The sequence below is a fragment of the Leucoraja erinacea genome, chromosome 11, assembly GCF_028641065.1.
Source record: "Leucoraja erinacea ecotype New England chromosome 11, Leri_hhj_1, whole genome shotgun sequence".
Lineage (NCBI taxonomy): Eukaryota > Metazoa > Chordata > Chondrichthyes > Rajiformes > Rajidae > Leucoraja > Leucoraja erinaceus.
Genome location: NC_073387.1, coordinates 45,837,631 through 45,860,639, shown reverse-complemented (window position 1 = coordinate 45,860,639; position 23,009 = coordinate 45,837,631). Strand labels below are relative to the sequence as shown.

At 40.7% G+C, this 23,009-nt stretch overlaps 1 protein-coding gene across 2 annotated transcripts in view; it reads left to right on the top strand.

Moving 5' to 3' along the window:
- The first annotated feature begins 22,671 nt into the window (after positions 1-22,671).
- The window catches only part of LOC129701754 (myotilin-like), an 86,189-nt gene continuing 85,851 nt past the window's right edge, over positions 22,672-23,009 (top strand). Inside the window, exon 1 of one of the 2 annotated variants that reach the window (XM_055643162.1) lies at positions 22,672-22,916. The gene's annotated coding sequence lies outside the window, so the exon portion shown is untranslated. The remainder of the gene's footprint in view (positions 22,917-23,009) is intronic. The other variant, XM_055643163.1, reaches the window with a different exon arrangement.

Here is a 23,009-nt window from a genome sequence, read left to right as displayed (position 1 = left end):
CTATGAATAACTGTATTGAAAAAACACTTGGACAGGTACATGCATAGGAAAGGTGTGTATGGAATATGGTTAACAATTTGGAGCAATCAAGACATTATTTCTACAAAGCCAGATGAAAATGTAAGGTAGAATAAAGTTACACACTGGTTCTTCAGCCCACCTAGTCCATGCCAACCAGCGATCCCCACTAATTAACACTACCCTACACACACTGGGGACAATTTTACATTTTATACCAAGCCATGTTAGAGAAGTTAGGGATAGAATAAAACTAAAAGAAAAGATGTATAACACAGCAAAGAGTAGCCGGAAGCCAGAGGATTGGGAAACTTTCATAGGACAACAGAAGGAAACAAAACGGGCAATACGGGCTGAAAAGATGAAGTACGAGGGGAAGCTGGCCAGGAATATAAAGAAGGACAGTAAAAGCTTCTTTAGATATGTTAAGGGAAAAAGAGTAGCAAAGTCAAATGTGGGTCCCTTGAAGGCAGACACGGGTGAAATTATTATGGGGAACAAGGAAATGGCAGAAGAGTTGAATAGGTACTTCGGATCTGTCTTCACTAAGGAAGACACACACAATCTCCCAGATGTACTGGAGGACAGAGGATCTAAGGGGGTAGAGGAACTGAAAGAAATTTTCATTAGGCAAGAAATAGTATTGGGTAGGCTAATGGGACTGAAGGATGATGAATCCCCTGGACCTGATGGTCTGCATCCCAGGGTCCTCGGGGAGGTGGCTCTAGAAATAGTGGACGCATTGGTGATCCTTTTCCAATGTTCAATAGATTCAGGATCAGTTCCTGTGGATTGGAGGATAGCTAATGTTGTCCCACTTTTCAAGAAAGGAGCGAGAGAGAAAACGGGGAATTACAGACCAGTTAGCCTGACTTCGGTGGTGGGAAAGATGCTGGAGTCAATTATTAAAGAGGTAATAATGGAGCATTTGGATAGCAGTAAAAGGATTAGTCCAAGTCAACATGGATTTATGAAAGGGAAATCATGCTTGACTAATCTTCTGGATTTTTTTGAGGATGTGACAAGTAAAATGGATGAAGGGGTGCCAGTGGATATAGTGTATCTAGACTTTCAGAATGCCTTTGATAAGGTCCCGCATGGGAGACTGGTGACTAAAATTAGAGCATATGGTATTGGGGGTAGGGCATTGACATGGATAGAAAATTGGTTGGCAGACCAGAAGCAAAGAGTAGGAGTGAACGGGTCCTTTTCACAATGGCAGGCAGTGGCTAGTGGAGTGCCGCAAGGCTCGGTGTTGGGGCCGCAACTGTTTACCATATATATATATTAATGATTTGAAAGAGGGAATTTGGAGCAACACTGGCAAGTTTGCGGATGACACAAAGCTGGGTGGCAGTGTCAACTGTGAAGAGGATGTTAGGAGGTTGCAGAGTGACCTGGACAGGTTGAGTGAGTGGGAAGATGCGTGGCAGATGCAGTATAATATAGATAAATGTGAGGTTATCCACTTTGGCGGTAAAAACAAGGGGGCAGATTATTATCTCAATGGGGTTAAGTTAGGTAAGGGGGAGGTGCAGTGAGACCTGGGTGTCCTTGTACACCGGTCACTGAAAGATGGCTTACAGGTACAGCAGGCAGTGAAGAAAGCTAATGGAATGTTGGCCTTCATAACAAGAGAATTTCAGTATAGGAGTAAAGAGGTTCTTCTGCAGTTGTATAGGGCTCTGGTGAGACCACATCTGGAGTATTGTGTACAGTTTTGGTCTCCTAATTTGAGGAAGGACATCCTTGTGATTGAGGCAGTGCAGCGTAGGTTCACGAGATTGATCCCTGGGATGGCAGGACTGTCATATGAGGAAAGATTGAAAAGTCTTGGCTAGTATTCACTGGAGTTTAGAAGGATGAGGGGACACCTTATGGAAACATATAAAATTATAAAAGGACCGGACAAGCTAGATGCAGGAAAAATGTTCCCAATGTTGGGCGAGTCCAGAACCAGGGGCCACAGTCTTAGAATAAAGGGGAGGTCATTTAAGACTGAGGTGAGAAAAAACTTTTTCACCCAGAGAGTTGTGAATTTATGGAATTCCCTGCCACAGAGGGCAGTGGAGGCCTAGTCACTGGATGGATTTAAGAGAGAGTTAGATAGAGCTCTAGGGGCTAGTGGAGTCAAGGGATATGGGGAGAAGGCAGGCACGGGTTATTGATAGGGGACGATCAGCCATGATCACAATGAATGGCGGTGCTGGCTCGAAGTGCCGAATGGCCTCCTCCTGCACCTATTTTCTATGTTTCTATGTTTCTATGTAACCTACAAACCTGTACATGTGGGAGGAATCTGAAGATCTCGGTGAAAGCCGACGCAGGTCATGGGGAGAACATACAAACAACATGCAGACAAGCACCTGTAGTCAGAATCGAACCCGGGTCTCTGGAGCTGTAAGGCTTTATTGCTGCGCCACCGTGCCTGTACATGATTTCCCAATCCCAATTTTTGTAAGATGTACTATAAGATGTCAGAGGCATGACATTGGAGATAAAAGGCTAGAAGAATAAACCATAGGCAGAGATAGAGCAAAAATGAGTTGTTTGTGTTGACTTGAAAAATGTAAATATTGTTTGGCAAGGCTAAACTAATCTTTGATTATTGTGATTATCAATTTGAATGTTGTAGCAGTTCATAGTTACTGTCAAGTCAAGTCAAGTCAAGTCAAGTCAAGTTTATTTGTCACATACACATACGAGATGCGCAGTGAAATGAAAGTGGCAATGCTCGCGGAACAACAAAACAACCAAACAAATTATAAACACAATCATAACGCACATATTATTTTACTGTATCATGAGTTAAACTGTTTTAATAACTGCAAGTACTCAGTTTTACGCAACGCAAAAAAATCCCTGACAAGAAACTGAAAATCAAATCCCCAGATCAAAATAATATATTTATTTCAAAAATGTGTGCCTGTTTAGTTGAGAAAAGGTGGAAAAACTACAAACCATATAAAACATCTATTACATTAAAGGTTGCTTTCATTTACAGTAAAAGTGAAATAAAAACATCTTCACATGCAAAGTGTTCTTTAAACACCTCTTTAAAAAGCTTTTCACTGTACCTCGATACATGCGACAATAAATTAAACTAAACTAAACTTCTGATAAAATGTGGTCAGAATAATAAAATACTAACTGAAATCATAAATTGGTACTTTAAAAAGTGAATATGAAATTACATCCATCCAGTACTGAGAAAGATTTTCAAAAGCAACTCTGAATGGCATGATAATTCATTAAGGATGCAGAATTTGTTCCCATTCAAATAGTAGAGCATTTTGAATATTACAATATAATTTAGTCATGATAATAGACCTATTCTGCAGACATATCTCCCCCAGATAATAATGCATCAGTATAATAGCAGAAAACCCAGATTACATCTTCAAGGCTGTATATTATCTCATGTTGCCTTCAAGCAGAAATCGCTGGGATCTTTTTGAAACTTGATTAGGTCATTTCTCCAATTGTCCACCATGAAAGGATGTAATGATCATTATCAGGAAGTGACTGTAACGAGGATAGAACTGCAAGTAAACTGAGACAGTGGCAAAGTAGATACCAACTGAGGTAAAGGAGATGGTGCTGAAAGCTCACATCAAAGTTGAACAGACTACAGATTACCTCCTTCCGCCAAGAAACTATAGTTCAAAAGAGGGATTGATCTAATAGCAAAGCAAAGGAATTTGTGGTAAGGGGCTGATATTATGGTTTTGTATTTCACACGTTCAGGTACAAGGAATTGTAACATCTAAAACTAGAAAAGCAGGCTGTCAAATGGGTTGTCTGAAGAGGGGTCTTGACTTGGAATGTCACCCATTCCTTTTCTCCAGAGATGCTGCCTGTCCTGCTAAGTTACTCCAGCATTTTGTGTCTATCTTTGGTTTAAACCAGCATCTGCAGTTCCTCCATACACATGCAGCGATAGAACTGGATTTCCTAACAGATTTGTGCAATTTAATGCCATGATATTGCCTAAGTACAGCATAGGGGAAGGTTGAAGAACGGATGGGGGAAAACTCCTTGAAGGACTAGGAAAACTCCAGAGATGGAAAAGTCAGTGTTTGGTACTGATGTTCCAAGTATGATTGGATAATTAAGGGTGGAATGTAGAGCGGAGGGAAAAACAAACAGCAGGAAGAACCCCTGAGTGTGGGTCGGGCAGCATGTGTGGAGGGAAATGGAAAATCAATGTTTCCTTCATCTGGGCTGGAAAACTAGTACTGAGGAAGAACAAGTTACTGTGATAGAGAGTCTGGGTGAGAACGTGGTTGAAGAGCAGGGAAGCAGTATAAATGACAGAGATGGAGCAATGAGAGGAGAACTCCCATTGACAAGGCCAGTTAAACTTCTTCAAAGTGGGCTTGTGGTGATTTTGTGGTACAGCAGCAAAATGGTGAGGCGAGACCCCAGGTCCTGGGTTCTGGAGCAAAAACCAGAGCAGCTGGAGGAACTGGTTCCTGGGGAGGGATAGCCAATGTTTCGGGTTAGGACCTTTCATCTGAACTGGCCCGAAACATCGACTATCCATTTCACTTGCAGCATCTGCTGCTCCTCGTGTCCTCATGTAGAGAGGGAACGTGACATTTAACAAAGTCACTGTGGGAATCAAAGGCCTCAAATAAACGGAATGTAAATGGACAGCATACCAAATAGAAACATAGAAAAATAGGTGCAGGAGTAGGCAATTCGGCCCTTCGAGCCATTCAATATGGCTGATCATCTAAAATCACTACCCCGTTCCTGCTTTTTACACATATCCCTTGATTCCTTTAGCCCTAGGAGTTAAATCTAACTCTCCCTTGAAAACATCCAGTTAATTAGCCTCCACTGTTTTCTGTGGCAGAGAAGTCCACAGATTCACAACTCTCTGGGTGAAAAAGTTTTTCCTCACATCAGTCCTAAATGGCCGACCCCTTATTCTTAATCTGTGACCCCTGGTTCAGGACTCCACCAACATCGGGAACATTTGTCCTGCATCTAGCCTGTCCAATCCTTTAAGAATGTTATATGTTTCTTTAAGATCCCCTCTCATCCTTCCAAATTCCAGTGAATATAAGCCCAGTCGACCCATTCTTTCATCATATGTCAGTCCTGCCATCTATTCCCGAATTAACCTAGTGAACCTACGCTGCATTCCCTCAATAGCAATATTGTCCTTCCTCAAATTAGGAGACCTAAATTGCATACTATACTCCATGTGCGGTCTCACCAGGGCCCTGTACAACTGCAGTTGGACCACCTTGCTTCCAAGCTCAAATTCTCTCGCAATGAAGGCCAAAATGCCATTAGCTTAATCACTGCCTGCTGTACCTGCATGCTTACTTTCAGTGACTGATGTACAAGCACACCCAGGTCACGTTGCACCTCCCCTTTTCCTAATCTGATAATAATCTGCCTTTTTACGAGGATGTAACTAGTAGAGTGGATAAGGGAGAACCAGTGGATGTGTTATATCTGCACTTTCAGAAGGCTTTCGACATAAGAGATTAGTATACAAGCTTAAAGCACACGGTATTGGGGGTTCAGTATTAATGTGGATAGAGAACTGGCTGGCAAACAGGGAGCAAAGAGTAGGAGTAAATGGGTCCTTTTCAGAATGGTAGGCAGTGACTAGTGGGGTACCGCAAGGCTCAGTGCTGGGACCCCAGCTATTTACAATATATATTAATGATTTGGACGAGGGAATTGAATGCAACATCTCCAAGTTTGCAGATGACACGAAGCTGGGGGACAGTGTTAGCTGTGAGGAGGATGCTAGGAGGCTGCAAGGTGACTTGGATAGGCTGGGTGAGTGGGCAAATGCATGGCAGATGCTGTAAAATGTGGATAAATGTGAGGTTATCCACTTTGGTGGCAAAAACAAGAAAGTAGGCTATTATCTAAATGGTGGCCGATTAGGAAAAGGGGAGATGCAACGAGACCTGGGTGTCATGGTACACCAGTCATTGAAAGTAGGCATGCAGGTGCAGCAGGCAGTGAAGAAAGCGAATGGTATGTTAGCATTCATGGCAAAAGGATTTGAGTATAGGAGCAGGGAGGTTCTACTGCAGTTGTACCAGGTCTTGGTGAGTCCACACCTTGAGTATTGTGTACAGTTTTGGTCTCCAAATCTGAGGAAAGACATTCTTGCCATAGAGGAAGTACAGAGAAGGTTCACCAGACTGATTCCTGGGATGTCAGGACTTTCATATGAAGAAAGACTGGATTGACTCAGCTTTTTTTTAAATAACTTCAGATGATTTCCTGTCAAATAAATGCTCGTTTGCTAAATTGTTGCCGTATACCCCATTCTCTAGAGAAGAGGGATGACTGTTAATACTGGGATCTTAAGTCAAGGGTCTTGGGCTGGACTGCATGAAGGCTAGCAACCTTGTGCAGAGACTAGGTGCCACACAGAGAATGCAGAGAACTGTGCGTAGGCACTTAAAACAAACCCTTTGTGTGTCACTCTTTCTCCTGAGCACGTTCCTTTGTTTCTCAACTTTTAAGAAAGATACGAGTGCACATTTAGTTTGGTTTTCTTTTGTCATGTTCATAATCTAGGAGCAGAATTTGGCCATTCAGCCCATCAAGTCTACTCTGCCATTCAATCATGGTTGGTCTATCTTTCCCTCTCAACCACATTCTTCTGCCTTCTCCCCATAACACCTGACACCCGTACTAATCAAGAATCTGTCAATCTCCGCCTTAACAATACACATTGCCTTGGCCTCCATGAATGAATTCCACAGATTCACCAGCCGCCGAATGAAGTAATTCCTTCTCATCTACTTTCCAAGGACACCTCGTGCTCTTGTTTAAATGGCTTTTAAGAGAATTCTAGTTAGGGACATGAATATGCAAAGAATGGAGAATTGGATCATGTGCATGCAGATGGGTTTAGTTTGTCTTTAATTTAGCTTAGAGAGAAACCGTGGAAACAAGCCCTTTGACCTACCGAGTCCTCGTCGACCAACAAACCCTGCACTAACACTATCAATCAATCAACCTTTATTGTCAATCAATCAATCAACCTTGCTGTCTCCTCCCCTTCCTTAACCCGCGAGCTGTCTCCTCCCATCCCCCCGCCCTCGGGCTCCTCCTCCTCCCTTTTTCCTTTTTTCTCCCCCCCACCCCCCATCAGTCTGAAGAAGGGATTTTGGCCCGAAATGTCACCTATTTCCTTCGCTCCATAGATGCTGCTGCAGCCGCTGAGTTTCTCCAGCAATTTTGTGTACCTTCGATCTTCCAGCATCTGCAGTTCCTTCTTGAACAACCTTTATTGTCATCTTGCAAAGCAACAATTGTACAGTGCAAAATGAGAAGACGTTTCCCAGGGAATACCGGAGCATCTCACATGAAACTTAAACATTTCACACATAATAAAAACAATAAAAATCAATCCAGTCCCTGATAAAACAGTACGAATAATTAAAAAGTGCAGGTAAAAACAGCAACTTTTAAATACAGTAAAAAGTCATAAAATGTCCAGGGCAGCTGATTTAAGTGGCCAGTGCCAGAGTTATTAAATTGTCAGTGCAAAGCAGCAGAATCAAGTGACTGTCAGTACAGAGTGACTGTTTAGCAGCCTCACAGCCTGTGGATGGAAGCTGTTTAGCAGTCTGGTTGTCCGGGCTTTGATGCTACGGTATCTCTTGCCTGATGGTAGGAGATTCAGGTGTGTGTGGAGTGGGTGCAGTTTGTCCTTTGCTATGCTCAGTGCTTTTTTTCAGACAGCGGCTCTGGAACAGTTCTTGTACCGAGGGTAGGGAGACGCCAATGATCCTCTCTGCTCCCACTACCCTCTGCAGAGACTTCCTGTCTGAGCAGTGACAGTTGGAGTACCACGTGTTTATGCAGTACATGAGTACAGACTCCACCGTGCCCCTGTAAAAAGTCTTGAGGATGTTGGTGGGGAGTGAGGCCTGTTTGAGCTTCCTCGGGTAGTGCAGTCGCTGATGGGCCCGTTTGACAATCCCAGTGTTGTTCCTGGACCAGTATCCTACACATACTAAGGACAGTTTACAGTTATAGAAAGCCAATTAACCTACAAACCTGTACGTCTTTGGAGTGTGGGAGGAAACCCATGTGGTCGCGGGGAGAATCTCGGGGAAAACCCACGTGGTCACTGCGAGAATGTACAAACTCCATACAGACAGCACCCATAGTCGGGATAGAACCCGGGTCTCTGGTGCTGAAAGTGCTGTAGGGCAGCTACTCTACCGCTGCGCCACCGTGCCGCCCATACCAAGTTCAGCACAGACATTGTGGGCTGAAGGATCTGTTGTATGAGATCTATGTACAAGTCCACTAAGACTCTTGTGCTGTACAGTATTCTGTTCTTTGATCTCAATCCTCTGCTCGACAGACCTGTGCAATGCACTTAGTGTGCTGAGGCAGTCATGAATAGATCCTGGACATCAGGATCCTCGCATCGCCGTTGGTTTCCTGACTGTTCATGCCACAAATAAATTAGGAATGTGCGGCATGGTGGCGCAGCGGTAGAGTTGCTGTCTCACAGCGAATACAGCGCCGGAGATCTGGGTTCGATCCCGACTACGGGTGCTGTCTGTACGGAATTTGTATGTTCTCCCCGTAACCTGTGCAGATTTCTCCGAGATCTTCGGTTTCCTCCCACACTCTAAAGATGTCCAGGTATGTAGGTAAATTGGCTAGGTAAATGTAATAACTGTCCCTATTGTGTGTAGAATAGTGTTAATGGATGGTGTTAATGTGCGGGGATCGCTGGTCAGTGCGGACCCGGTGGGCCGAAGGGCCTGTTTCCACGCTGTATCACTAAACTAAACTAAGCTTAGGAGTGTGCAGACACACCAGATGGACAAGTCTTAGGAGTGTGCAGACACACCAAGCAATATACTCCTGCAATAGTTGCACATATTGATATCAACAGCTCTGTGTCAAAACCTGACTGCAGAAGGACTGAGACATGAACCAGCAGAAGACATATGTACACAACCTGCTTCTTCAGGTAAACACAATGGCAATCATTCTACCAATTTACAGGAGAAGGGTCTCGACCCGAAACGTCAGCCGTTCCTTCTCTCCAGAGATGCTGCCTGTCCCGCTGAGTTACTCCAGCTTTTTGTGTCTATCTACCTATTTACGTCTTGGCTTGGTCAAAACTTGTATTTTATTTGAATATGCTACTTCTCGCTCATGCAAGTACATGCAAGGTCCTGCCTCAAGTGGAGCCTCAAACTCTGCCAATACACCTTCCAATATTAGAAAGATGGGACATGCCCATTATGCTTGATCCTCAGCTCATAGAAAATTGGCACAAAGTCCCACCAAGAAAATACTCACAATACCCAGAAAATAGGGCAGCACGGTGGCGCAGCGGTAGAGTTGCTGCATTACAGCGCCAGAGACCCGGGTTCTATCCTGACTACGGGTGCTGTCTGTACGGAGTTTGTACGTTCTCCCTGTGACTGTGTGCGTTTTCTCCAGGTGCTCCGGTTTTCTCCTACATTACAATGACGTATAGGATGTTTTCAAGAGAGAGTTAGATTTAGCTCTTGGGGCTAAAGGAATCAAGGGACACGGGGAAAAAGCAGGAACGGGGTACTGATTATAGATGATCAGCCATGATCATATTGTCTCGAAGGGCCGAATGGCCTACTACTGCACCTAATTTTCTATGTTTCTATGTAGGTTAATTGGCTTTGGTAAAAATTGTAAATTGTCCCAAATGTATATGGTAGTGTTAGTGCTCGGGGATCGCTGGTTGGGGTGGACATGTTGCCATGCTGTAGCTCTAACTATACATAGAAACATAGAAACATAGAAACATAGAAAATAGGTGCAGGAGTAGGCCATTCGGCCCTACGAGCCTGCACCACCATTCAATATGATCATGGCTGATCATCCAACTCAGTATCCTGTACCTGCCTTCTCTCCATACCCCCTGATTCCTTTAGCCACAAGGGCCACATCTAACTCCCTCTTAAATATAGCCAATGAACTGGCCTCAACTACCTTCTGTGGCAGATAATTCCACAGATTCACCACTCTCTGTGTGAAAAATGTTTTTCTCATCTCGGTCCTGAAAGATTTCCCCCTTATCCTTAAACTGTGACCCCTTGTTCTGGACTTCCCCAACATCGGGAACAATCTTCCTGCATTTAGCCTGTCCAACCTCTTAAGAATTTTGTATGTTTCTATAAGAGATACAAAGTGATTATCGACCTGAAATGTTAAACTTACATTTTCCGTCCTTAAGTATATTTTATTATTTTTATTCAGAAGGAAATCAAAAGATTTAACCGGATGAAAAATAATGAATGACGTGCGTCATCTGAGATATAGGACACATTAATTCCAGGATATTTCACATCTTCAATCGTGCAAAGATTCCAATACGATAAATGCTCTGTGCAGAGTGTGTCATGTAGATAGGTTCATGCACTTACAGCAGGCTCACAGGATAAAAGGATTTGAATTTGTGGGAAATTATGGATAAAAGCATTGCCACTCAAGTGTCATCATATACTTGATCAACCTACAAACACTTCAGCTGAAGTAGAATAAGTGAACGTATCAGCATGCTCGAATGCTACATACTACTTTATAAAACCGCTGCTGGCAAGTTCATTTCACTGTACTTCATTGTGTATGTGATGACTAAATCTGACTACTGACTATTGAAAATCCATGTCATCTTACCCTACACATACTTAAAAAAAATACCTTCTCCTACCTTCAAGTTTTTAGAAAAAAGGAAGAGGTAATCTGTAGTCCGAGGAGGAATATTTCTAAAGACAATGGACCATTGTTATGAACAAATCACTTTAGCAACATAAACAAAAAAAATCCCCAATATTGATTGCAGGCCTGCATCATGGATTGGAAGAAGAATTTAATGCAGGTACTTCATAGAAAAATTATTCGTTATTTCACCTCAACAAGACAAAGAGCAGAGCAGTTGCCATCCTGCATTCTGTCAGAATACTTTCCGGAGCACAGCTGTAAATCTTGGTGGTAATACTTGTGGACATGCTGAATCTTCTCAGATTGCTTAGAAAGTAAAGGTATAAAGATGAAATAAGTTAGAAAAGAATAAGTAAGTCATATATCTGTTCATTCCTCTCCATCAAAGTTAGCAACACCATTTTAAAGAATGCTACAAATGCGAACCATGGCTGCCATTAAGCTAAGGAACCAAAAGCGTATTTGTATTTCACAGCTTAACCAGTTTATACAAATACATAAATATATCAGTGAAATTATGACTAATAGTGGGATCAGCTTCCAATTAATTCTTGATGAAGAAATTGTTCTCTGGGTTATGTATCATGCAGTTAACCACTATGTCGAAAAAATAACAAACAAATAACAACAATCAAATCAAATTACACGAGATCATAGTATTTTATCATTTTAAGATTTCATAGGATAATTATTTTGTCTTTTTTCCAATATATTAATGATAACCAACGATAACTCTCAAGAGGAATATTTCAGTGATATCTTGTTTCCTGTTCTGTCCAAGTACTGCAAAATCCCACGTTATATGTCTAAAAGGGATCAGAAGTTGGAGGAGCCATCTTGGGGAACGGCTGCTAATCAGCAGCCGTCCGTTTAATTCATTTTTTTAAAGTTTTTAGTAAGTCCTGTTCTTCGTTTGTTGGAGAAATGGACTTCTTACTGTGGGGGGAAGGAGGTAATTATACTTCTAGGTCCCTACCTGGTCGGTGAGGCAGCTTTTTTCTCCGGGCTGCTCGTCAACCCGTCCTCGTGGCCTACCAACGGGCGTGGAGCGCCGTTTCCTGGCGGGGACCGCCCAGCACCTCGGCTTCGGTGGCAGCACAGCACTGGAGCACTATCGCGGAGCGGAGCGGGCGATGCCTTGCCTGGGTCGCCGCGCTGGATCGACGCGCTGGAGTTCCAGTGAGATGTGACCGCCGAGAACAACACCTCCGGGATGTGGGTCTGTGGAGCGGAGCGGGCGGCGCCGACCTTAACATTGGGAGCCTAGGAGCTCCAACCCGGCGCGGCCCTGTCGGCTTCGGAAGCCGACAATCCCCTGCTAGGAAGCAGCCGTTCCAGGTGGCCCAGCCGCTGTGAGGACTCTCCCGACGCTGGGGCAAACACCACCCAGCCAGAACGGCCAGGAACATCGGGCCTCCGTAGAGGCAATAGCGGTGGCCTCAATAGGCCTGACTTTGGGTGAACTTGGGATGGGGACTGGACTTTGTGCCTTCCCCCACAGTGGTAACCACTGTGGGGGGATGATTTTTCTGTGTGTAAGTTAACATGTTAGTCTGTGTCCAAGATGGCTGTCGGAAGGGAGAGTGGACGCTGGCGCGCTTTGGCTGCCGCTGCTCTCTCTTCACATTGTGTTTTTTGATTTTTTGATTTTGTGTCTTTGGAACGATTTCTATGTTTAATTTGTGTAGTGATGATGTCCTTATTATTTATTGTTTTTAATCAACTTGATTTTATTATTGATAAATGTACTGTGATTTTATGTCCTGTAAGGTGTCCTTGGGTGTCCAGAAAGGCGCCAGAAAATAAAATGCATTATTATTATTATTAGAAGTCTTTGAGCCCCATCAAAAGGTTTATGGACCGCAAATAGCTTATTCTTCTTACCGTCTCAGAAAGGCTTTTTCCTACAATGAATATGTCAGGTTTTAAATATTAAGACAACTAATGGTAGCTTTCAGAACTTCTAATGGTGACATTTAACAAGCTCTGTATCTTCACAGAAGTATCATGACAGCTCTGAAAAAACACAGAACTGCTTTGTCAAAATTGATGGAGAAAGCTCACTTTTTATTCTAAAGTTCAAACTGTTTTGATTGAAGGTAATTTGTTTCAGAATGCTACGTAGAAATGCACTTAATGGTGGAATTTGACCAGTTCTCAACCTGGATTTTGGAAATCTTTGAATAAAAAACACAGATACCTGCTTCTGTTGTATTTTGAAAAATAATAATAGTGAATATAGAAACATAGAAACAATATAAACATTTATCAAAGAATAATCAAAAACAAAAACATCAGAGAGAGAGCCACCATACTATACATTTCAATTTGAGACTACTAATTAATATCATTAATAGAATATAATCATTATTTCTTTCCCCCCCACAAATTGTTTGCATCGAATTGGAAACTTTCCTTTCAAAGAAAGTACGGAGCTAGTATTTTTCTTAACCAAAAGCTACGGAAGTCCATAGATGCTTAGCCACATTAGGGTGGCTATAACTAACTGCACTAATTGTAGTTGTAGTTGCTTTTCTTTTTTACTTTCCACACTTTACTAACCCAATTTGCTATTACTTTTTTTTAATCTTATATCATATTATATTTTGTATTTGGAATGGAATTGCATATTTTATTTAAGGAGATATGTTCAGATGGAAAACAGACGTGACCTAAAATTAATCTACCCGATGTTCGAGTATAAGGTAGGGTTGAATGTGCTGAATCATCTGCTCTACCACTTAATCACAAGATGCAAGACATGAATATAAAAATTGGGGGTGAGGGAATTAAATTCTGTAGTGGGAATTAATGAACCTATCAAGAGAGGCAAAGTGTTAGCTAATTTAAAATCACTGAAAACAGATATAATATTTCTCCAGGAGACACATCTTAAAAAGGAAGCACAACACAGATTGAAAGCAAAATGGATTGCTAAAGTGTACCACTCTTCATTCTCACATAAATCTAGAGGTGTTGCAATATTAATTCGTAAAGGTATACTCTTTAAACATATATCAACGATAGAAGACGTTGAAGGCAGATATATTGTAATAATAGGGGAGTTATACTCAAAAAAGGTGACTCTCCTCAATGTGTATGGACCAAATTTTGATAGCCCTCTGTTTTTTAAGAGAATTCATAACAATATCCCGGAATGTACACAACAAAACTTAATAATCGGTGGAGATTTAAATTGTACATTGGATGCTTGTTTGGATAGATCATCAACTCAAAGAAAACTAAAATCTCGATCAAGTGAATTTTTAAATTCATACATTAATACTACTAATATTAAGGATGTTTGGAGAATTGAAAATCCATCGGGCCGAGAATATTCATTTTACTCACCAGTACACAAAACTTACTCAAGTATAGACTATTTTTTAGTAGATTCAAAACGTATCCCATTTACCTATAACTCGCAATATCATAACATCATAATCTCAGACCACGCTCCATTAACATTTATGATCAAACTAAACGGAATGGTAGAGACACAGTCACAATGGAGATTTAATCCCCAAATCTTAAAAGATAAGTTATGTAATGAATACCTAGTAAAACAGATTAAAATGTTTTTTGAGGCTAACGATAGCCCTGAAATCTCTGCTTCCCTTCTTTGGGAAACATTTAAAGCATTTGTACGAGGAGCATTAATTTCTTCCCAATCATTTTTTAATAAAGAGAATAGGGCCAAACAACAGAAACTGGAAATGGAAATAAAGCAATTAGACACAGAAAACGCAGCAGCACCATCCACGATAAAACACAATAAAATTGCAGTACTGAAATATAAATTAAACAAGATATATTCAGACCAAGTTATAAAACTTTATCAACATACAAAACAATTAAATTTTGAATTTGGTGATAAACCACAAAAACTATTAGCACGTCAACTTCGCAAATTGGATGGGGAAAAAACAATATACAAAATTAGAACAGACAAGGGAGAAACATTAACACTGCCTAAAGATATTAATGATAGATTTCTACAATACTACCAAAAATTGTATTCATCTAAAATAAAAGAACAATCAACGGGAATGGAAACATTTTTACAGAATTGTAAGCTTGCGGGTCTAGATCAGAAAGAGAGAGAATTGCTAGGGGCTGAAATTACGATAAAAGACATCGAAGAGTCAATCAAATCTTTAAAAAACGGAAAGTCTGCAGGCCCAGATGGTCTAAATTCTGAATTTTATTAAAAAAATTATGATTTGCTTTCCCCACGCCTACAGACAATGTACAAATACGCTTACACTCAACAGAAACTCCCAGAAACTCTAAATGAATCTACAATCATACTCATACCAAAAACGGACAAGGATCTTGAAGACCCAGGTTCATACAGAGCTATAGCCCTCTTAAATACTGATCAGAAAATATTAACTAAAATTTTATCTAATAGATTGAGCTTAGTGATCAGCAAATTAATACATCCCGACCAAACAGGGTTTATCCCCAAACGGTATTCATTTTATAATCTGAGAAGATTATTTAATATTATATACTCCAATAGAATCCCTAATGCAGATCTAGCAATTATCTCGTTAGATGCTGTAAAAGCATTTGACCAGGTAGAATGGCCATATTTATTTTCGGTGATGGAAAAATTTCAACTAGGAGAGAAGTACTGTACATGGGTTAAATAGTTACACTCTAATCCAACAGCTAGAATATTAACAAACAAAATGTTATCAACTAAATTTAATCTCTCTAGAGGCTGTAGACAAGGATGTTCACTATCCCCACTATTATTTGCTCTTGCAATCGAACCCCTAGCAGAAAGCGTTAGAAACCATCCAGGAATATTTGGATACAATACTAGAGACACAAGGAATAAAATCTCCTCATATGCAGATGATGTACTAATATATATTACAAAGTTAGAAACTAGTATTCCAAACCTATTAAATCTAATAACTCAATTTGGTCAGTTTTCAGGATATAGAATTAATTGGAATAAAAGCGAAATCATGCCAATAACAAAATTCAATTTACATACAATACAACAATCCCCTTTTAAAATAGTTAAAGATAAATTTAAATACTTAGGAATCTATGTAACTAAGACATATATCTCTTTATTTAAACTAAATTTCCCACCCTTACTGAATAAACTACATAAGAATATTCAATACTGGAAAACACTCCCCATTTCTATGCTTGGGAGAATTAATGCTATAAAAATGATTTTTTTACCGCAACTGCTGTACCTACTTCAATTAATTCCGATATATATCCCAAAAACTTTTTTCAAAAAAGTCGACTCCATTGTTACAAGTTTTGTCTGGGATTATAAGAATCATAGAATAAGTAAAACACATTTATGTAAGTCAAAGATAAATGGAGGTTTGGCTTTGCCAAATTTCTTAATTTATTTTTGGGCAGTCCATATTAAAACATGAATTTCTATCTGGAAGAAATGGATCAACAACCAGATTGGTTAATGATGGAAAAGGAAGACTGTCTACCTTTTGAAATTGGACCGATCATATTTGCCCCCACAAAACTGCACAAAAAAACCTATAAAGAAAATCCCATAATACATAGTGGAATACGAATTTGGAAAAAAATAAAAAAAGATTTAAAATTGAATAATATACCACTATGCCTTCCCATTGTAAATAATCCTTTATTCAAATCATCCTTTATGGACAAAGGTTTCACACAATGGAAAAATTATGGAATCAAAAATATAGGACATCTTTATGGGAAAGGCACTTTTCTTTCATTTCAAGAGTTACAACAGAATTATGGACTGCACTCAAATAATTTCTTCAGATATCTACAAATGAGAGATTATGTTAAATCTAATACACAAGACTACAGGAGTAGGGAATCAGAAATTCTTGATGAATGTTTGAACAAGCATCCTAATACTGAAAAACTAATAGCTTATATTTATAACACCCTACTTAAACAACGAGGTACCACCGTCCGAACCATATAGATACAAATGGGAAAATGAAATAGGTCACCCTATAACAAAAGATATGTGGGACGAAAGTTTACAACAAATACATCAATGTTCATTAAATGCCAGACATACTTTAATACAATTCAAGGTCTTACATAGACTACACTACTCTAAAATAAAACTAAATAGAATCTTCCCACAAATCTCTCCTATTTGTGATAAATGTCTACATCTAGAGGCTAATTTAACACATACGTTTGCAAACTGTATAAAACTTAAACATTTCTGGACTGATATTTTTGAAATAACTTCAGAAGTTATTAATACAAAACTGGACCCAGACACAAAATTAATAATACTTGGAATATCAGAACAAAGTTTAACACTCACAACAAACCAAAGAAATTTCCTCGACTACAGTATAATAATCGGGAAAAAATTAATATTAAAATTTTGGAAAGGCCCTACAACCCCCACAATTAAAATGTGGATTACGGAAATGTCGGAGACCCTATACTTAGAAAGAATTAGACTTGTCTTAATGGACAAACAAGATCTTATCGATAAAATCTGGGCTCCATTCATTAACTATCTGAAGGGATAGATTGGCACAGCACGAGGACCCAACTGAAACTTGAACTCAGGATCAGATGAAAAGCTATACTTTATAATCTACGAACCTATCTCCATTGACGTATTACAGGTAATCCATTCCACCTCCTTTGTTTTTCTGTGTTTTTTTTTGTTTTTTTTTTATTTGTAACTTTCTACCCTCTCTTTCTCTCTTTTTCTATAAAAAAATAAAAACACTAGAAGCAGAAGTAATTGATAATTGAAAATTTTAATAATGTATGACTGATGTATATGAAAAGTCTTCTTACTATTAAATGTAACTATACTTTATAATTCGGCCCTTCGAGCCTGCACCGCCATTCGATATGATCATGGCTGATCATCCAACTCAGTATCCCTTCCCTGCCTTCTCTCCATACCCCCTGATCCCTTTAGCAACAAGGGCCACATCTAACTCTCTTGTAAATATAGCCAATGAACTGGCCTCAACTACCTTCTGTGGCAGAGAATTCCACAGATTCACCACTCTCTGTGTAAAAATTGATTTTCTCATCTCAGTCCTAAAAGACTTCCCTCTTATCCTTAAACTGTGACCCCTAGTTCTGGACTTCCCCAACATCGGGAATAATCTTCCTGCATCTAGCCTGTCCAACCCCTTAAGAATTTTGTAAGTTTCTATAAGATCCCCCCTCAATCTTCTGAATTCCAGCGTGTACAAGCTGAGTCTATCCAGTCTTTCTTCATATGAAAATCCTGCCATCCCAGGAATCAGTCTGGTGAACCTTCTCTGTACTGCCACTATGGCAAGAATGTCTTTCCTCAGATTAGGAGACCAAAACTGTACGCAATACTCCAGGTGTGGTCTCACCAAGACCCTGTACAACTGCAGTAGAACCTCCCTGCTACTATACTCAAATCCTTTTCCTATGAATGCTGACATACCATTCGCTTTCTTCACTGCCTGGTGCACCTGCATTCCTACTTTCAATGACTGGTGTACCATGACACCCAGGTCTCCTTGCATCTCCCCTTTTCCTAATCGGTCACCATTCAGATAATAGTCTACTTTCCTGTTTTTGCCACCAAAGTGGATAACCTCACATTTACCCACAATATTGTATTGTATATCTTTATTGTCATTTCCTGAGTATTCGCATACCCAGAGGAAACAAAAAAAACGTTGCTCAACCAGTGTCCATTCAGTGTGCATGAAAAAATAAATAGAAATAAAAAATACATGTCATGAACAAATTTAACACTCTACTAAACATTCAACAGCCGTTCCGACCGGCAGCGGCACAACAGTGGCTCTGCTGCAGTGTGGGGGTTTGTGCGCGATATTTGGCAGGGGGCAAAGTCCATTTAACAGTCTTATAGCCTGTGGGAAGAAGCTGAGGAGCATCCTGCTGGTTTTGCAGCTAATGCTCCTGTACCTCTTCCCAGATGGCAGGATGGAGAAAATGTCATGCAATGGGTGGTAAGGGTCTTTGATGATGGAGATGGCTCTGTTGATACATCTCTTCCTGTATATGTCCAGCAGGAAGGGGAGTGGAGCACCAATAATCCTGCTTGCGGTCTTCACTATCCTGTCCAGTTGGTGCCGTTCGTACGCCTTGCAGCTCCCGAACCAGGAAGTGATGCCGTAGGTCAGTGTGCTCTCGACAGTCCCCCTATAAAAAGTCCGTAGGTGTGTAGTGGGGAGGCCTGCTTTACGTAGTCTTCGGGGAGGGTGAAGTCGCTGCTGGGCTCTCTTGACCAGAGCTGTGGTGTTGGCCGTGGACGTCAGGTCATCAGACAGATGTAGTCCTAAGAACTTCATGCTGCTGACCCTTTCCACATCAGCTCCGTCGATGTGCAGAGGTGTATGGTGTTGTTTCCCCGCCCTCCTGAAGTCAACCACCATCTCCTTAGTTTTTTTCCCACGTTAAGAATGAGGTTGTGGGATTTGCACCAACCTGTGAGCAGCTCCACCTCCATCCTGTACGCCGATTCATCATTGTCACTGATGAGACCCACCACTGTTGTGTCATCAGCGAACTTGTTGATAAAGTTGTTATTGAGTCTGGCAGTACAGTCGTGTGTCAGCAGACTAAACAGAAGGGGGCTTAGGACACAGCCTTGGGGCAATATACTGCATCTGCCATGCATTTGCCCACTCACCCAGCCTATCCAAGTCACCTTGCAGCCTCCTAGCATCCTCCACACAGCTAACACTGCCCCCCCAGCTTTGTGTCATCCGGAAACTTGGAGATGTTGCATTCAATTCCCTCATCCAGATCATTAATATATATTGTAAATAGCTGGGGTCCCAGCACTGAGCCTTGCGGTACCCCACTAGTCACATAGAATTATACATTTTAGAATGAAAAGAATAACAGAATGATGAAATTCAACTAAATAAGTTTAAATAAGTTTCTTTGTTAAATAAATCTGATCATCCAAACACCAACAGAAATATATAATATGACATTTACTTGTTTGCTAACTATCTTCTTAAGTTATAATTAGCTAAAACAGTGGGGATAAATATTGAAAAGCAAAATATGGCAAGTTGTAGAAATCGGATAAAAGTTGGAAAATCTCAGCAGGCCAGGCACCATTGATAAGCGAGGGAATCTGTTTCAGTTGATGATCTGAATAATGTTGTTATTATATTTTTTATATTCTGTTTTGATCATGAGTAAAGAAAGATCTAGATATAGTGGAAGAAATATAAGATATATAAGAAAGCCTATGGAACTTCTTATATATAAGTCAGATATAGATATATTGTGTTAATGAATGATTATTTTCTTATCCATTCAAGGGATATGGGCTCCTCAAGCTGAGCCAGCCCAGCCCTCATGATCCATGAGGTGTTGGTGAGCTGCTTTCCGGAACTGCTGCCCTGTCATTGAGTTGTGTGTCTACTTCACGGTGGGGCAGCGATAGAGTTGCTGCCTTACAGTGAATGCAGCGCCGCAGATCCTGGTTCGATCCTGACTACGCGTGTTGTCTGTACGAAGTATGTACGTTCTCCCCGTGACCTGCATGGGTTTTCTTCTAGGTCTTCCATTTCCTCCAACATTAAAAAGACGTACAGGTTTGTAGGTTAATTGGCTTGGTAAATGTAAAAATTGTCCCTAGTGGGTGTAGGATAGTGTTAATATGCGGGGATCGCTGGTCGGAGCGGACCCGGCGGGCCGAAGGACCTGTTTCCGCGCTGTATCTCTAAACTAAACAATGCTGTTAGTGAGAGAGTTCCTACACGTTGACCCAACAATGGTGAGTGATTGTGAATGGCTTGGAAGCTAACTGGTGGTGTTCCCATGATTTTGTTGCCCTTGTCTTTCTACCTGGTCATGAGCTTGGAAAGTGGGTGTGTAAGCATTCTTGGTTCATTGCTGCAGTGCATCCTATAGATGGTGCAAACCTCTGCTACTTGTGAGTGAGTGAATGCAGTGCCTATCAAGTGGGCTACTATATCCTGGGTGTGGACATTCTGGAATATGTGTGTCTGGAAATAGTCTCCATGTATTTTTACAATGTACATAGAGAAATGTTCCAATGCAATTTGTCTACATCACTCCATTAAGATGATCCCAAGGTGCTCTGTATATTTTGAGGTGAGCCACGGGAGCAGCCAGTAACTATAGACAGTGGGACCGAGAAGCCAGAGTAGTACTGTGCTTTCCTGAATCTCCCTCCTCATGACTCCTGTGGTGACATCCACCTTTGGTTGCCCTGAGTTTCTGAGTTCAGGTATACAAGCCCAAGAGATAAACCAAACCACAACTAGGAAGGTGATACTTCCTTTCCATAGGCAGCTGAAAACCTTTCAATGACCGACTCACATCTTTAAACCATTAATGATGGCTCCATTTATCAATGTTCAGCTCCATTTACATCTCCTCTAAGAAAGAAGCAGAATTCACCATTCTACATTGGAACATGGATTACATCCAGACTTGGACCAGGTCACAAAAACATTAAAGCCACAGATGGGCTTCAGGATGACCATTTTCAATGGTAAACCCTAACAACCTCTCCTCCCCTTAACAGAGTGAGAGCCCTGCAGTGTTAGAGCCACCACTAGCCAGAAAGTTCATCAAACCAACCATATCAATGGCAAGCTCACAAGAGCTGGGTGTGAATGGTTCGCCTCTTAACCTCTCAAATTCAATCCACCACCTCCAACTCCCGTCTAGGGTGAGATGGAATCAAAATAATTTTCCAAATATTTACCTCGACAACAATATTCACATCATCAAACATTATTTATGAGAGCAGTGCACACCTTACACTGTATTCTATATCCAATACTTCTCCATCAACTGCAGTATGTCTTATACACAGGAAGCACAACAACAATTCACCATTACTTCAATAATAACGTCTTCCCTTCTGACCCCAACCAACAGGAACAAAAGGATTGTCACAGGAGCGCCAGGTCTCCAAGGTCTCCTCAAAAACACTTATCATCTTGGCACAACCTGTTGGAGACACTCCAACCATTCCTTCTTAATTTCCAGTTGAATTCGACATTTCATTGCCCTATATTTTTCCAGGAGTAACATCACCAGAGGAACGGCAGCAGTTAAAAAAAAAGTCATACAGAAATCGAGCTTGGCCCTTTGACCCACAGTCTACACTAACGTCAAGTATCCATCTTTACACCAATCCTACTCAAACCCACTTTATTCTCTCATAATCCAATTAACCTACCTCTCCCAGTTTCTACCTCTCACCTACACAATAGGAGCAATTTACTTAAAAACCCACACATTATGGGGATGCGGTAGGAAATGGAGGAAATGGAGGGCACATGGAGGAAACCACATACATCAAAGGAAAAGGTAGCACCTGAATGACCCCAGTCACTCGAGCTGTGAAGCAGCAACTCTGCTAGCTGTGCCACTGTGCTGTATCTATTCGAGACCAGCAGGATTTGGCAATAAATACGACCTTCTCTGATTCAAGAATAAATGAAAAGAAAATGACCTTCAATTAACAGAAAAGGGATGCTAATATAATTAGTATGAAAGCAAATGAGAAATTAAAACATTTCCAGTTAGCATTGGAGTTAATTAACAGGTTATATGAAATGATACAACAAAAATGAAGATTATGGATTGAAAAGAGTGCCCTGTGTATTTACAAATATATTACATGTTGAAAATATGCTCAATCTTTTAAGTACGTTTTAAATAAATGCCATTTTACATGATTACAGTACAGACTAACAGTTTAATTTTGCGTTATCCTTCATTTGATTTTAAATGTGAGCTCGATAAAATAACAACCAAATGTGTCATTGGACAGATGGCCTCAAGACTCAGTTTTAATGCTTCTCTTATTTTAGTATTTCTTGACTAAGCGAGTAGGGAACAGCTGGTCCGTGGCCAAGAAACCTGAGATGAGCTTGAGATCACTTCCTAGTTTTATTCTTCAGAAACATTCATGACAAGCACCGGCTGAAGGATCATTCTGTAGATTTCTGAAGTTAGTGCCATCTGATGGACTACAGCCTAGCCCTGCTCCCTGTCAACTTCTGGTTTGAACTTTAACAAATTTCAGCAATCCAAAGAGAAGGGGCAATACTTCACACCTAAATAAAGAAAGCTACCAATGTATAGAGATCCAAGATACAGGATTTGATGGTCGATTTCTACATGTCTTTGATCACTATATACTGGTAAGAAGGAATGATTTGTATTACAGTTATAAACGTAGGTCTATGGAGGATATATATGAATAATATGGTCTGTCTGAAAATGAATTATTATAT